Raw genomic sequence first — 16,839 nt, 5'->3', positions numbered from 1 at the left:
GTGTACCAAACGTCACAACGTAACTCGGTGGCTATAAAGGTGCATTACAGGTATCTCCGAAAGTGTCTGTTGGGTTGGCACGAATCGAGACTGGGATTTGTCACTCCGTGTAAACGGAGAGGTATCTCTGGGCCCACTCGGTAGGACATCATCATAATGTGCACAACGTGACCAAGGGGTTGATCACGGGATGATGTGTTACGGAACGAGTAAAGAGACTTGCCGGTAACGAGATTGAACAAGGTATCGGCATACCGACGATCGAATCTCGAGCAAGTACAATACCGCTAGACAAAGGGAATTGTATACGGGATCGATTGAGACCTTGACATCGTGCTTCATCCGATGAGATCATCGTGGAACATGTGGGAGCCAACATGGGTATCCAGATCCCTCTGTTGGTTATTGACCGGAGAACGTCTCGGTCATGTCTACATGTCTCCCGAACCCGTAGGGTCTACACACTTAAGGTTCGATGACGCTAGGGTTATAAAGGAAGTTTGTATGTGGTTACGGAATGTTGTTCGGAGTCCCGGATGAGATCCCGGACGTCACGAGGAGTTCCGGAATGGTCCGGAGGTAAAGAATTATATATGGGAAGTCCTATTTTGGTCGCCGGAAAAGTTTCGCACTTTATCGGTATTATACCGGGAGTGCCGAAAGGGGTCCGGGGGTCCACTGGGGGGGTCCACCTGCCCCGGGGGGGCACATGGGCTGTAGGGGGTGCGCCTTGGCCTATATGGGCCAAGGGCACCAGCCCCAAGAGGCCCATGCGCCAAGGAAACTTGGGGAGGGAAGAGTCCTCAAGGGGGAAGGCACCTCCAAGGTGCCTTGGGGAGGATGGACTCCTCCCCCCCCTCTTGGCCGCACCCCTTCCTTGGAGGAAGGGGCAAGGCTGCGCCTCCCCCTCTCCCTTGCCCCTATATATAGTGGAGGGGAGGGAGGGCATCCACACCTGAAGCCCTGGCGCCTCCCTCCCTCCCGTGAGACCTCCTCCTCTCCCGCAGGTGCTTGGCGAAGCCCTGCGGGATTGCCACGCTCCTCCACCACCACCACGCTGTCGTGCTGCTGCTGGATGGAGTCTTCCTCAACCTCTCCCTCTCTCCTTGCTGGATCAATGCATGGGAGACGTCACCGGGCTGTACGTGTGTTGAACGCGGAGGTGCCGTCCGTTCGGCACTAGGATCTCCGGTGATTTGGATCACGATGAGTACGACTCCTTCAACCCCATTCTTTTGATCGCTTCTGCTTAGCGATCTACAAGGGTATGTAGATGCACTCTCCTTCCCCTCGTTGCTGGTTTCTCCATAGATAGATCTTGGTGACACGTAGGAAAATTTTGAATTTCTGCTACGTTCCCCAACAGTGGTATCAGAACTAGGTCTATTGCGTAGATTCTTTGCACGAGTAGAGCACAAAGTAGTTGTGGGCGTTGATTTTGTTCAATGTGCTTACCGTTACTAGTCCAATCTTGTTTTGACGGTATTGTGGGATGAAGCGGCCCGGACCGACCTTACACGTACTCTTACGTGAGACAGGTTCCACCGACTGACATGCACTTGGTGCATAAGGTGGCTAGCGGGTGCCAGTCTCTCCCACTTTAGTCAGAACGGATTCGATGAAAAGGGTCCTTATGAAGGGTAAATAGCAATTGGCATATCACGTTGTGGTTTTGCGTTGGTAAGAAACGTTCTTGCTCGAAACCCATAGCAGCCACGTAAAACATGCAACAACAATTAGAGGACGTCTAACTTGTTTTTGCAGGGTATGCTATGTGATGTGATATGGCCAAGAAGAATGTGATGAATGATATGTCATGTATGAGATTGATCATGTTCTTGTAATAGGAATCACGACTTGCATGTCGATGAGTATGACAACCGGCAGGAGCCATAGGAGTTGTCTTTATTTATTGTATGACCTGCGTGTCATTGAACAACGCCATGTAATTACTTTACTTTATTGCTAACCGGTAGCCATAGTAGTAGAAGTAATAGTTGGCAAGACAACTTCATGAAGACACGATGATGGAGATCATGGTGTCATGCCGGTGACGATGATGATCATGGAGCCCCGAAGATGGAGATCAATGGAGCTATATGATATTGGCCATATCATGTCACTACTATATAATTGCATGTGATGTTTATTATGTTTATGCATCTTGTTTACTTAGAACGACGGTAGTAAATAAGATGATCCCTTACACCAATTTCAAGAAGTGTTCTCCCCTAACTGTGCACCGTTGCTAAAGTTCGTCGCTTCGAAGCACCACGTGATGATCGGGTGTGATAGATCCTTACGTTCACATACAACGGGTGTAAGACAGATTTACACATGCAATACACTTAGGGTTAACTTGACGAGCCTAGGTACAGACATGGCCTCGGAACACGGAGACCGAAAGGTCGAGCATGAGTCGTATAGTAGATACGATCAACATGAAGATGTTCATCGATGATGACTAGTCCGTCTCACGTGATGATCGGACACGTCCTAGTTGACTCGGATAATGTAATCACTTAGATGACCAGAGGGATGTCTATCTGAGTGGGAGTTCATAAGATGAACTTAATTATCCTGAACATAGTCAAAAGATCTTTGCAAATTATGTCGTAAGCTCGCGCTTTAGTTCCACTGTTTAGATATGTTCCTAGAGAAAATATAGTTGAAAGATTGATAGTAGCGATTATGCGGACAGTAGAAAGCTTATGTCCTTAATGCACCGCTCAGTGTGCAGAACCCCAAACGTCATTTGTGGATGTTCCGAACATCGGACATACATGTTTTGATAACTACGTGATAGTTCAGTTAAATGGTTTAGAGTAGAGGCACCAAAGACGTTTTTCGAAACGTCGCGGAACATATGAGATGTTTCGAGGGCTGAAATTGGGATTTCAGGCTCGTGCCCACGTCAAGAGGTATAAGACCTCCGACGATTTTCTTAGCCTGCAAACTAAGGGAGAAAAGCTCAATCGTTGAGCTTGTGCTCAGATTGTCTGAGTGCAGCAATCACTTCAATCGAGTGGGAGTTGATCTTCCAGATGAGATAGTGATGTTTCCCGAAAGTCATTGCCACCAAGCTGCTAGAGCTTCGTGATGAACTATAACATATCAAGGATAGAGATGATGATCCTTGAGGTATTCGCGTGTTTGACATCGCGAAAGTAGAAATCAAGAAGGAGCATCAATTGTTGATGGTTGGTGAAACCACTAGTTTCAAGAAGGGCAAGGGCAAGAAGGGATACTTCATGAAACGGCAAATCAGCTGCTGCTCTAGTGAAGAAACCCAAGGTTGAACCCAAACCCGAGACTAAGTGCTTCTGTAATAAGGGGAACAACCACTGGAGCAGAATTACCCTAGATACTTGGTAGATGAGAAGGCTGGCAAGGTCGATAGAAGTATATTGGATATACATTATGTTAATGTGTACTTTACTAGTACTCCTAGTAGCACCAGGGTATTAAGATACCGGTTCAGTTGCTAAGTGTTAGTAACTCGAAATAAAAGAGCTACGGAATAAACGGAGACTAGCTAAAGGTGAGCTGACGATATGTGTTGGAAGTGTTTCCAAGTTTGATGTGATCAAACATCGCACGCTCCCTCTACCATCAAGATTAGTATTAAACCTGAATAATTGTCATTTGGTGTTTGCGTTGAGCATAGACATGATTGGATTATGTCTATCGCAATACGGTTATTCATTTAAGGAGAATAATGGTTACTCTATTTATTTGAATAATACCTTCAATGGTCTTGCACCTAAAGGAATGGTTTATTGAATCTCGATCGTAGTGATACACATTTTCATGCCAAAAGATATAAGATAGTAATGATAGTACCACTTACTTGTGGCACTGCCATGTAAGTCATATTGGTATAAAACGCATGAAGAAGCTCCATGTTGATGGATCTTTGGACTCACTCGTTTTTGAAAAGTTTGAGACATGCGAACCATGTCTATTGGTGTATACGCATGAAGAAACTCCATGCAGATGGATCGTTTGGACTCACTTGATTTTGAATCACTTGAGATATGCAAATCATACCACATAGGCAGGATGACTGAAAGCCTCGTTTTCAGTAAAATGGAACAAGATAGCAACTTGTTGGAAGTAACACATTTTGATGTGTGCAGTCCAATGAGTGCTGAGGCATGCAGTGAATATCGTTATGTTCTTACTTCACAGATGATTCGAGTAGATGTTGAGTATATTTACTTGATGAAACACAAGTCTGAATTATTGAATGGTTCAAGTAATTTCAGAGTGAAGTTGAAGATCATTGTGACAAGAGGATAAAATGTCTATGATATGATCATAGAGATGAGTATCTGAGTTACAAGCTTTGGCACGCTATTAAGACATTGTGGAAATTGTTTCACAATTAATACCGCCTGGAACACCATAGTGTGATGGTGTGTCCGAACATCATAGTTGCACCCTATTGGATATGGTGCGTACCTTGATGTCTCTTATCGAATTACCACTATCATTCATGGGTTAGGCATTAGAGACAACCGCACTCACTTTAATAGGGCAGCACGTAATTCTGTTGAGACGACACCGTTTGGAGAAACCTAAGTTGTCGTTTCTTAAAAGTTTGGGGCTGCAATGCTTATGTGAAAAAGTTTCAGGTTGATAAGCTTGAACCCAAAGCGGATAAAATGCATCTTCATAGGAAACCCAAAACAGTTGGGTATACCTCTTAATTCAGATCCGAAAGCAATAGGGATTATTTCTTGAATCGGGTCCTTTCTCGAGAAAAGGTTTGTCTCGAAAGAGTTGAGTGGGAGGATGGTTGAGACTTGATATGGTTATTGAACCATCACTTCAACCAGTGTGTATCAGGGCACATGAAGTTGTTCATGTGGCACCTACACCAATTGAAGTAGAAGCTTATGATAGTGATCATGAAGTTTCGGATCAAGTCACTACCGAACCTCGTAGGACGACAAGGACGCGTACTACTTCGGAGTGGTACGGTGATCCTGTCTTGAAGGTCATGTTGCTAGACAACAATGAACCTACGAGCTATGGAGAAGCAACGGTGGGCCCACATTCCGACAAATGGTTAGAAGCCATGAAATCCGAGATAGGATCCATGTATCAGAACAAAGCATGGACTTTGGTGGACTTGCCGATGATCGGCAAGCCATTGAGATAAATGGATCTTTAAGAAGAAGACGGACGTGGATGGTAATGTCACCATCTATGAAGCTCGACTTGTGGCGAAGAGTTTTTCACAAGTTCAAGGAGTTGACTACGATGAGATTTTCTCATCCGTAGCGATGCTTAAGTCCGTCGGAATCATGTTAGCACAAGCTGCATTTATGAAATCTGGCAGATGGATGTCAAAACGAGTTTCCTTACCAGTTTTCGTAAGGAAAGGTTGTATGTGATACAATCAGAAAGGTTTTGTCGATCCTAAGGATGCTAAAAGGTATGCTAGCTCCAGCGATCCTTCTATGGACTGGAGTAAGCATCTCGGAGTTGGAATGTACGCTTTGATGAGATGATCAAAGATTTTGGGTTTATACAAAGTTTATGAGAAACTTGTATTTCCAAAGAAGTGAGTGGGAGCACTATAGAATTTCTGATGAGTATATGTTGTTGACATATTGTGATCAGAAATGATGTAGAATTTCTAGAAAGCATATAGGGTTATTTGAAAGGTGTTTTTCAATAGAAAACCTGGATTAAGCTACTTGAACATTGAGCATCAAGATCTATGAGGATAGATCAAAAACGCTTAATGGTACTTTCAAATGAGCACATACCTTGACATGATCTTGAAGGTGTTCAAGATGGATCAGTCAAAGAAGGAGTTCTTGCCTGAGATGTAAGGTATGAAGTTAAGAGTTAAAGCTCGACCACGGCAGAAAAGAGAGAAAGGATGAAGGTCGTCCCCTATGCTTTAAACGTAGGCTCTACAGTATGCCATGCTAAGTACCGCACCTGATGTGTGCCTTGCCGCTTGTCTGGCAAGAGGGTACAAAGGTGATCAAGGAGTGGATCACCAGATAGCGGTCAAAATTATCCTTAGAGGAATAAGGATTTGTTTCTCGATTATGGAGGTGATAAAGAGTTCGGCGTAAAGGGTTACGATGATGCAAGCTTTAACACCTATCCGAGTGACTCTGAGTAGCAAAATGGATACGTATAGTGGAGCAACCATTTGGAATAGCTCCAAGTGGAGCGTGGAAGCAGCATTTACAATATGACCTAGAGATTTGCAAAGTACATACGAATCTGAATGTTGCAGACCCGTTGACTAAAACCTCTCTCACAAGCAGAACATGATCAAACCCCAGAACTCATTGAGTCTTAATCACATGATGATGTGAACTAGTTTAGTGACACTAGTAAACTCTTTGGATGTTGGTCACATGGTGATGTGACCTGTCAGTGTTAATCACATGGTGATGTGAACTAGATTATTGACTCTAGTGCAAGTGGGAGACTGTTGGAAATATGCTCTAGAGGCAATAATAAAAGTGTTATTATTATATTTCTTTGTTCATGATAAAGTCTTTTATTCATGCTATAACTGTATTATCCGGAAATCGTAATACACGTGTGAATACATAGACCACAATATGTCCCTAGTGAGCCTCTAGTAGACTAGCTCGTTGTGATCAACAGATAGTCATGGTTTCCTGGCTATGGACATTGGATGTCGTTGATAACGGGATCACATCATTAGGAGAATGATGTGATGGACAAGACCCAATCCTAAGCCTAGCACAAAGATCGTGTAGTTCGTATGCTAAAGCTTTTCTAATGTCAAGTATCTTTTCCTTAGACCATGAGATTGTGCAACTCCCGGATACCGTAGGAATGCTTTGGGTGTACCAAATGTCACCACGTAACTGGGTGGCTATAAAGGTGCATTATAGGTATGTCCGAAAGTATCTGTTGGGTTGGCACGAATCGAGACTGGGATTTGTCACTCCGTGTAAACGGAGAGGTATCTCTGGGCCCACTCGGTAGGACATCATCATAATGTGCACAATGTGACCAAGGGGTTGATCACGGGATGATGTGTTACGGAACGAGTAAAGAGACTTGCCGGTAACGAGATTGAACAAGGTATCGGTATACCGACGATCGAATCTCGGGCAAGTATAATACCGCTAGACAAAGGGAATTGTATACGGGATTGATTGAGTCCCTGACATCGCTGTTCATCCGATGAGATCATCGTGGAACATGTGGGAGCCAACATGGGTATCCAGATCCCACTGTTGGTTATTGACCGGAGAACGTCTCGGTCATGTCTGCATGGTTCCCGAACCCGTAGGGTCTACACACTTAAGGTTCGATGACGCTAGGGTTATAAAGGAAGTTTGTATGTGGTTACCGAATGTTGTTCGGAGTCCCGGATGAGATCCCGGACGTCACGAGGATTTCCGGAATGGTCCGGAGGTACAGATTTATATATGGGAAGTCTTATTTTGGTTGCCGGAAAAGTTTCGCACTTTATCGGTATTGTACCGGGAGTGCCGAAAGGGGTCCGGGGGTCCACCGGGGGGGTCCACCTGCCCCGGGGGGCCACATGGGCTGTAGGGGGTGCGCCTTGGCCTATATGGGCCAAGGACACCAGCCCCAAGAGGACCATGCGCCAAGGAAACTTGGGGAGGGAAGAGTCCTCAAGGGGGAAGGCACCTCCTAGGTGCCTTGGGGAGGATGGACTCCTCCCCCCCTCTTGACCGCACCCCTTCCTTGGAGGAAGGGGCAAGGCTGCGCCTCCCCCCTCTCCCTTGCCCATATATATAGTGGAGGGGAGGGAGGGCATCCATACCTGAAGCCCTGGCGCCTCCCTCCCTCCCGTGACACCTCCTCCTCTCCCGCAGGTGCTTGGCGAAGCCCTGCAGGATTGCCATGCTCCTCCATCACCACCACGCCGTTGTGCTGCTGCTGGACGGAGTCTTCCTCAACCTCTCCCTCTCTCCTTGCTGGATCAAGGCGTGGGAGACGTCACCGGGCTGTACGTGTGTTGAACGCGGAGGTGCCGTCAGTTCGGCACTAGGATCTCCGGTGATTTGGATCACGACGAGTATGACTCCTTCAACCCCGTTCTCTTGAACGCTTCCGCTTAGCGATCTACAAGGGTATGTAGATGCACTCTCCTTCCCCTTGTTGCTGGTTTCACCATAGATAGATCTTGGTGACACGTAGGAAAATTTTGAATTTCTGCTACGTTCCCCAACACTACGGATGAGAAAATCTCATCGTAGCCAACTCCTTCAACTTGTGAAAAACTCTTCACCACAAGTCGAGCTTCATAGACGGTGACATTACCGTCCACATCCGTATTCTTCTTAAAGATCCATTTATCTCAATGACTTGCCGATCATCAGGCAAGTCCACCAAAGTCCATGCTTTGTTCTGATACATGGATCCTATCTCGGATTTCATGGCTTCTAACCATTTGTTGGAATTTGGGCCCACCATCGCCTGTCCATAGCTCGTAGGTTCATTGTTGTCTACCAACATGACCTTCAAGACAGGATTACTGTACCACTCTGAAGCAGTACACATCCGTGTCACCCTACGAGGTTCGGCAGTGACATGATCTGAAGCTTCATGAGCACTATCATAAGCTTCCACTTCAATTGGTGTAGGTGCCACGGGAACAACTTCCTGTGCCCTGCTACACACTGGTTGAAGTGATGGTTCAATAACCTCATCAAGTCTCCACTATCCTCCCACTCAATTCTCGAGACAAACCTTTCCTCGAGAAAGGACCCGATTCAAGAAACAATCCCTATTGCTTTCGGATCTGAATTAGGAGGTATACCCAATTGTTTTGGGTGTCCTATGAAGATGCATTTTATCCGCTTTGGGTTCGAGCTTATCAACCTGAAACTTTTTCACATAAGCGTCGCAGCCCCAAACTTTTAAGAAATGACAGCTTAGGTTTCTCCAAACGGTGTCGTCCCAACGGAATTACGTGGTGCCCTATTTAAAGTGAATGTGGTTGTCTCTAATGCCTAACCCATGAACGATAGTGGTAATTCGATAAGAGACATCATGGTACGCACCATATCCAATGGGGTGCAACTATGATGTTCGGACACACCATCACACTATGGTGTTCCAGGCGGTATTAATTGTGAAACAATTTCCACAATGTCTTAATTGTGTGCCAATGCTCGTAACTTAGATACTCATCTCTATGATCATATCATAGACATTTTATCCTCTTGTCTTTATGATCTTCACTCTGAAATTACTTGAACATTCAATAATTCAGACTAGTGTTTCATCAAGTAAATATACTCAGTATCTACTCGAATCATCTGTGAAGTAAGTACATAACGATATTCACTGCATGCCTCAGCACTCATTGGACTGCACGCATCAAAATGTGTTACTTCCAACAAGTTGCTATCTTGTTCCATCTTACTGAAAACGAGGCTTCTCAGTCATCTTGCCCATGTGGTATAATTTGCATATCTCAAGTGATCCAAAATCAAGTGAGTCCAAACGATCCATCTGCATGGAGTTTCTTCATGCGTATACACCAATAGACATGGTTCGCATGTCTCAAACTTTTCAAAAACGAGTGTGTCCAAAGATCCATCAACATGGAGCTTCTTCATGCGTTTTATACCAATATGACTTACATGGCAGTGCCACAAGTAAGTGGTACTATCATTACTATCTTATATCTTTTGGCATGAAAATGTGTATCACTACGATCGAGATTCAATAAACCATTCCTTTAGATGCAAGACCACTGAAGGTGTTATTCACATAAATAGAGTAACCATTATTCTCCTTAAATAAATAACCGTATTGCAACAGACATAATCCAATCATGTCTATGCTCAACACAAACACCAAATGACAATTGTTCAGGTTTAATACTAATCTTGATGGTAGAGGGAGCATGCGATGCTTGATCACATCAACCTTGGAAACACTTAGAACACATATCGTCAGCTCACCTTTAGCTAGTCTCCTTTTATCTCGTAGCTTTTATTTCGAGTTACTAACACTTAGCAACCGAACCGGTATCTTAATACCTTGGTGCTACTAGGAGTACTAGTAAAGTACACATTAACATAATGTATATCCAATATATTTCTATCGACCTTGCCAGCCTTCTCATCTACCAAGTATCTAGGGTAATTCTGCTCCAGTGGTTGTTCCCCTTATTATAGAAGCACTTAGTCTCGGGTTTGGGTTCAACCTTGGGTTTCTTCACTAGAGCAGCAGCTGATTTGCCGTTTCATGATGTATCCCTTCTTGCCCTTTCCCTTCTTGAAACTAGTGGTTTCACCAACCATCAAAAATTGATGCTCCTTCTTGATTTCTACTTTCGTGATGTCAAACACGCGAATACCTCAAGGATCATCATCTCTATCCTTGATATGTTATAGTTCATCACGAAGCTCTAGCAGCTTGGTGGCAATGACTTTGGGGAAACATCACTATCTCATGTGGAAGATCAACTCCCACTTGATTCAAGTGATTGTTGCACTCAGACAATCTGAGCATAAGCTCAACGATTGAGCTTTTTCTCCTGAGTTTGCAGGCTAAGAAAATCGTCGGAGGTCTTATACCTCTTGACGTGGGCACGAGCCTGAAATCCCAATTTCAGCCCTCGAAACATCTCATATGTTCCGCGACATTTCGAAAACGTCTTTGGTGCCTCAACTCTAAACCGTTTAACTGAACTATCACATAGTTATCAAAACGTGTATGTCCGATGTTCACAACATCCACAAATGACGTTTGGGGTTCAGCACACTGAGCGGTGCATTAAGGACATAAGCTATCTACTGTCTGCATAATCGCTACTGTCAACTTTCAACTATATTTTCTATAGGAACATATCTAAACAGTGGAACTAAAGCGCGAGCTTATGACATAATTTGCAAAGATCTTTTGACTATGTTCCGGATAATTAAGTTCATCTTATGAAATCCCACTCAGATAGACATCCCTCTGGTCATCTAAGTGATTACATGATCCGAGTCAACTAGGCCGTGTCCGATTATCACGTGAGACGGACTAGTCATCATCGGTGAACATCTTCATGTTGATCGTATCTACTATACGACTCATGCTCGACCTTTCGGTCTCCATGTTCCGAGGCCATGTCTGTACATGCTAGGCTCGTCAAGTTAACCCCAAGTGTTTTGCATGTGTAAAACTGTCTTACACCCGTTGTATGTGAACGTAAGGATCTATCACACCCGATCATCACGTGGTGCTTCGACGAACTGTAGCAACCGTGCACGGTTAGGGGAGAACACTTCTTGAAATTGTTGTAAGGGATCATCTTATTTACTACCGTCATTCTAAGTAAACAAGATGCATAAACATAATAAACATCACATGCAATTATATAGTAGTGACATGATATGGCCAATATCATATAGCTCCATTGATCTCCATCTTCGGGGCTCCATGATCATCATCGTCACCAGCATGACACCATGATCTCCATCATCGTGTCTTCATGAAGTTGTCTCGCCAAATATTACTTCTACTACTATGCCTACCGGTTAGCAATAAAGTAAAGTAATTACATGGCGTTGTTCAATGACACGCAGGTCATACAATAAATTAAGACAACTCCTATGGCTCCTGCCGGTTGTCATACTCATCGACATGCAAGTCGTGATTCCTATTACAAGAACATGATCAATCTCATACATCACATATCATTCATCACATTCTTCTTGGCCATATCACATCACATAGCACACCCTGCAAAAACAAGTTAGACGTCCTCTAATTGTTGTTTGCATGTTTTACGTGGCTGCTATGGGTTTCTAGCAAGAACATTTCTTACCTATGCAAAACCACAACGTGATATGCCAATTGCTATTTACCCTTCATAAGGACCCTTTTCATCGAATCCGTTCCGACTAAAGTGGGAGAGACTGGCACCCGCTAGGCACCTTATGCACCAAGTGCATGTCAGTCGGTGGAACCTGTCTCACGTAAGAGTACGTGTAAGGTCGGTCTGGGCCGCTTCATCCCACAATACCGTCGAAACAAGATTGGACTAGTAATGGTAAGCATATTGAACAAAATCAACGCCCACAACTACTTTGTGTTCTACTCGTGCAAAGAATCTATGCAATAGACCAAGCTCATGATGCCAGTGTTGGGGAACGTTGCAGAAAATTAAAATTTTTCCTACGGTTTCACCAAGATCCATCTATGAGTTCATCTAAGCAATGAGTCAAGGGAGTGAGTTTGCATCTACATACCACTTGTAGATCACGAGCGGAAGTGTTCAAGGGGATGGTGATGATGGAGTCGTACTCGCCGTGATTCGAATCACCGATGACCAAGTGCTGAACGGACAGCACCTCCGCGTTCAACACACGTACGGGATGGGAGACGTCTCCTCCTTCTTGATCCAGCAAGGGGGAAGGAGAGGTTGATGATGATCCAGCAGCACGACGGCGTGGTGGTGGATGCAGCAGAACTCCGACAGGGCTTCGCCAAGCGACTACGGGAGGAGGATGAGGTGTAGTAGGGGGAGGGAGGCGCCAAGCACAAGGGTACGGCTGCCCTCCCCCCTGCCCTCCTTCATATAGGCCCCCAAGGGGGGCGCCGGCCCTGGGAGATTGGATCTCCCAAGGGGTCGGCGGCCAAGGGGGGAGGAGTGCCCCCCAAGGCATGTGGTGCGCCCCCCCACCCTAGGGTATCAACCCTAGGCACAGGGGGTGGGCCTAGGGGGGCGCACCAGCCCACTATGGGCTGGATCCCCTCCCACGTCAGCCCATGGGGCCCTCCGGGATGGGTGGCCCCACCCGGTGGACCCCCGGGACCCTTCCGGTGGTCCCGGCACATTACCGGGAGACCCCGAAACTTTCCCGATGGCCGAAAACCACTTCCTATATATTATTCTTTACCTCCGGACCATTCTGAAACTCCTCGTGATGTCCGGGATCTCATCCGGGACTCCGAACAACATTCGGTATGCTGCATACTCATATTCATACAACCCTAGCATCAACGAACCTTAAGTGTGTAGACCCTATGGGTTCGGGAGACAAGCAGACATGACCGAGACGACTCTCGGGCAATAACCAACAGCGGGGTCTGGATACCCATGTTGGCTCCCACATGCTCCTCGATGATTTCATCGGTTGAACCACGATGTCGAGGATTCGATCAAACCCTGTATACAATTCCCTTTGTCAATCGGTACGTTACTTGCCCGAGACTCGATCGTCGGTATCCCAATACCTTGTTCAGTCTCGTTACCGGCAAGTCTCGTACCGTGATGCATGATCCTGTGGCCAACACCTTGGTCACCTTGAGCTCATTATGATGATGCATTACCGAGTGGGCCTAGAGATACCTCTCCGTCATACGGAGTGACAAATCCCAGTCTCGATCCGTGTCAACCCAACAGACACTTTCGGAGATACCTGTAGTGCACCTTTATAATCACCCAGTTACGTTGTGACGTTTGGTACACCCAAAGCACTCTTACGGTATCCGTGAGTTACACGATCTCATGGTCTAAGGAAGAGATACTTGACATTGGCAAAGCTCTAGCACACGAACTACACGATCTTTGTGCTATGCTTAGGATTGTCTCTTGTCCATCACATCATTCTCCTAATGATGTGATCCCGTTATCAACGACATCCAATGTCCATAGCCAGGAAACCATGACTATCTGTTGATCACAACGAGCTAGTCAACTAGAGGCTCACTAGGGACATATTGTGGTCTATGTATTCACACGTGTATTACGATTTCCGGATAATACAGTTATAGCATGAATAAAAGACTATTATCATGAACAAAGAAATATAACAATAACACTTTTATTATTGCCTCTAGGGCATATTTCCAACAGTCTCCCACTTGCACTAGAGTCAATAATCTAGTTCACATCACCATGTGATTAACACTGACAGGTCACATCACCATGTGACCAACATCCTGTAACATCCCAAATTTTCAATTTGGAATGTTATACATTAGGTCATCATGCATATCATATTTTTCTCGCATTTTCCGATCCTAGAAAATTTCACGCAACTCAAGGACCCTCGGAGAGAGTTGGAAGTTTCATTATTTTCATATTTGGGATTTCTCAAATTTTGAAAATAGGATCATTTGGATTTATTTAATTATCTTCATAAAGTTTTTCCTATAAAAATTTTGAGAGAGGGAATAATATGACTTTCCCAAATTTAGGAAAAATGAAGATTTAATAAATAAATCCATTTTGGTTGTTGCCGGAGTTTTAATTGCGTTTTATTTGCCTTAGGGAAAAATGCGTGTTTTTAAAAAAATTGCATTTAGGCCCCGAGTAAAGTTCATTTTTGTTCGACTCATTTTTAGGAGTCGGGGAAAGTTTACTGTATTAATTTTGGAGTTCGTTTAGATTTTTTTTGTCTCTCTGTGCGCGAGACCGTTTTAAAAAAAACAAAAAAAACTGCAGCGCCTTGGGCCAAAGGCCCAAGCTGCTAGCCGCCGGCCGGCCAAGGTCACCGCGCGCGCACGCACCAAGGGGGCCAGGGAGCCACTCCTTTTCCTTGTCCTAGTAGGACTCTTTTCCCTACTTCGTTTATTCCGTATCTAATCCTAGATCTATTCCTAATCCTAATCTATTTCTTGTCCCCTACCCCAAGCCAAACCCTCCCCTCCCCAATATAAATACCCAAGCACCCCCCCCCTCTAAACCATCAAACCAACACCTCTCCTCTCCTCCGCCTCACCACCGCGCCACCCAACGCCGCCGCCGCCACCCTCACCCGCCGCCGCCTTACGCCGCCGCCGGAGCCCCTCGCTCTTCGAGGTACTAGCCCCGCGCCGCGTCACCTTTTCTTTTCTCGGATCGTTTTCTTCTAATCGTTCCGATTCTTTTCTTCTCTAAACCGTTCCGGTTTTCTAGATCGGTTTTTCGTTCGGTTTTTTCTCCGAAACCCTAGATCGGATTTGTTTTCTTTTCCGATTTAGTTGCCTTTGGACCGTTCGCCGGACCGTTCGTCTTAACGAACGTGATCACCTGATCGCCTCGGTTAATGAACGTCTGTTCGTTTAACCGTTCGTCGTTCTCTTTTCTCGTCGGATTTATTCCGCGATTCTTCCGATCGTGATTTCAGATCCGATCTTCTTTCTAGTCTATCTTCTTGCTCGTTTATCGGAATCAGGTGATTCAAATGCCTGGAGTTTCGCCTCGAAACCGCCGTTCCGACTAACCAACTTAAACTAAGTTTTGTTACTGTAAAAATTTGACCTAGTTTCAACTTGCTAGAACCGAGTTGTTTTCTTTCGTCGTTTGACTTTCGATGCTTTATTTGATTCGATTCTTTTGCAACCAGGGTTCTTAAGTTGAACTCTCTGGTTAGATCTTTTATTCGAGATTTCCCTGTGCATTAGATGAGTACTTATTGTATGCTTGTTGTTTGTCTGCGTTAGATCACCCGGAGTGCGCCGCTTGTTACTTCGAATCTCTAGGTCACGCGGATCATCAGCAAGGCAAGTAACACTTGATCATATCTTTCCTACTACCCAGTTTTATTGCATTAGATCAAACCCTCAAACACTTGCATTGTTTAGGATCTAAATTAAATTGTGGGATTGGGAAGTAGAATTGAGGTAGTACCTATTACCTGTTACTTATGAAACCTTGGGAGTTACTTCTACGTTTGCTTATTATGCTATGCTATGCTAGTAGACGTGGATTGGGTGAGTGAATATCCATGACAGATGTGAGATTGTTAATTAATGGTTTATCTAAGGTGGCAACCTAAACACACATCTGGGTGGATTGAGGCACCTGGTTTCCATCAGGACTTGCCTGTATTTCTTCGGACCGCCACCCAGGCTCTAAGGGATCATAAGATATTTCAAACTGGAAACTTCCGTGTGCAGCCACAAGCCAATTATGGGCTCTGGCGTAGTTGATTAAGTTGTGCGAACTCTTACGGGTAGGCTAGCTGATGTAGGGGATGTAGGTTGGTACGGTCTACCCACATGTAAGGTGCTAGCGCTTCTGAAAGACTATGTCTCGGTCATCCGTTTCTCAAACACCATGCAGTGCGAGAACCAAGCGGAGGCGATCGAGTCTTGTGGGGAAAAGTGCGCAAGCCTCTGCAGAGTGTATAAACTAATCATGATTAGCCGTGTCCCCGGTTATGGACGTTTTGAGTATCTGGTAATTGAATATCATGTGAATCTCAACATGTTACCTCTAATAAAAGCTATTGGGTTTTAATGAGTACTTTTAATTGGGATTGAGGATGCTGTCAACCATTCTCAATGTTTAACAACCACCATGATAGTTAAACAAAATTATTCCTTTGATGTAGGGAAAAATTGGCTTTTCGCAAAACTGTAACCATAGAGCCTTACCACCAGCCAAATATGCATGTAGTATAGGCTTATTGTTTCATTACTCTCTATGTGTTACATTGCCAGCATATTCCATGTGCTGACCCGTTTTCGGGCTGCAACTTTCATGTTGCAGACTTTTCAGACGACGAGTAATGAATTTAGGTCGTGGTTCTATACTCAGTGATGCCGATGGAGTTGATGGACTCACTTATCTTCCAAGCCTTCCGCTGTTATCGTTATTAGATGGCCTTAAGCCATATTTATTGTAATAAGTCCTCTTCTGGACAATCGATGTAATAAGTGTGTGATTGCTACTCTGCTATAAATCCTTCGAAGTACTGTGTGGTGTCAGCATTACTGATCCAGGGATGACACCTGAGCACAGAGACTTGATCCATTCGGGTCTGGTCGCTACAGAGATGGTATCAGAGCACACGCTGACTGTAGGACACGACCACTAAGTTAAAGCCATAGATCCCTACTCTCCTCTCATTTTCTAACTCC

Source organism: Triticum aestivum, chromosome 5B, assembly GCF_018294505.1.
Source record: "Triticum aestivum cultivar Chinese Spring chromosome 5B, IWGSC CS RefSeq v2.1, whole genome shotgun sequence".
Taxonomy (NCBI): domain Eukaryota; kingdom Viridiplantae; phylum Streptophyta; class Magnoliopsida; order Poales; family Poaceae; genus Triticum; species Triticum aestivum.
The sequence above is the reverse complement of the archived record's forward strand: the minus strand, read 5'-3'. Positions refer to the sequence as shown.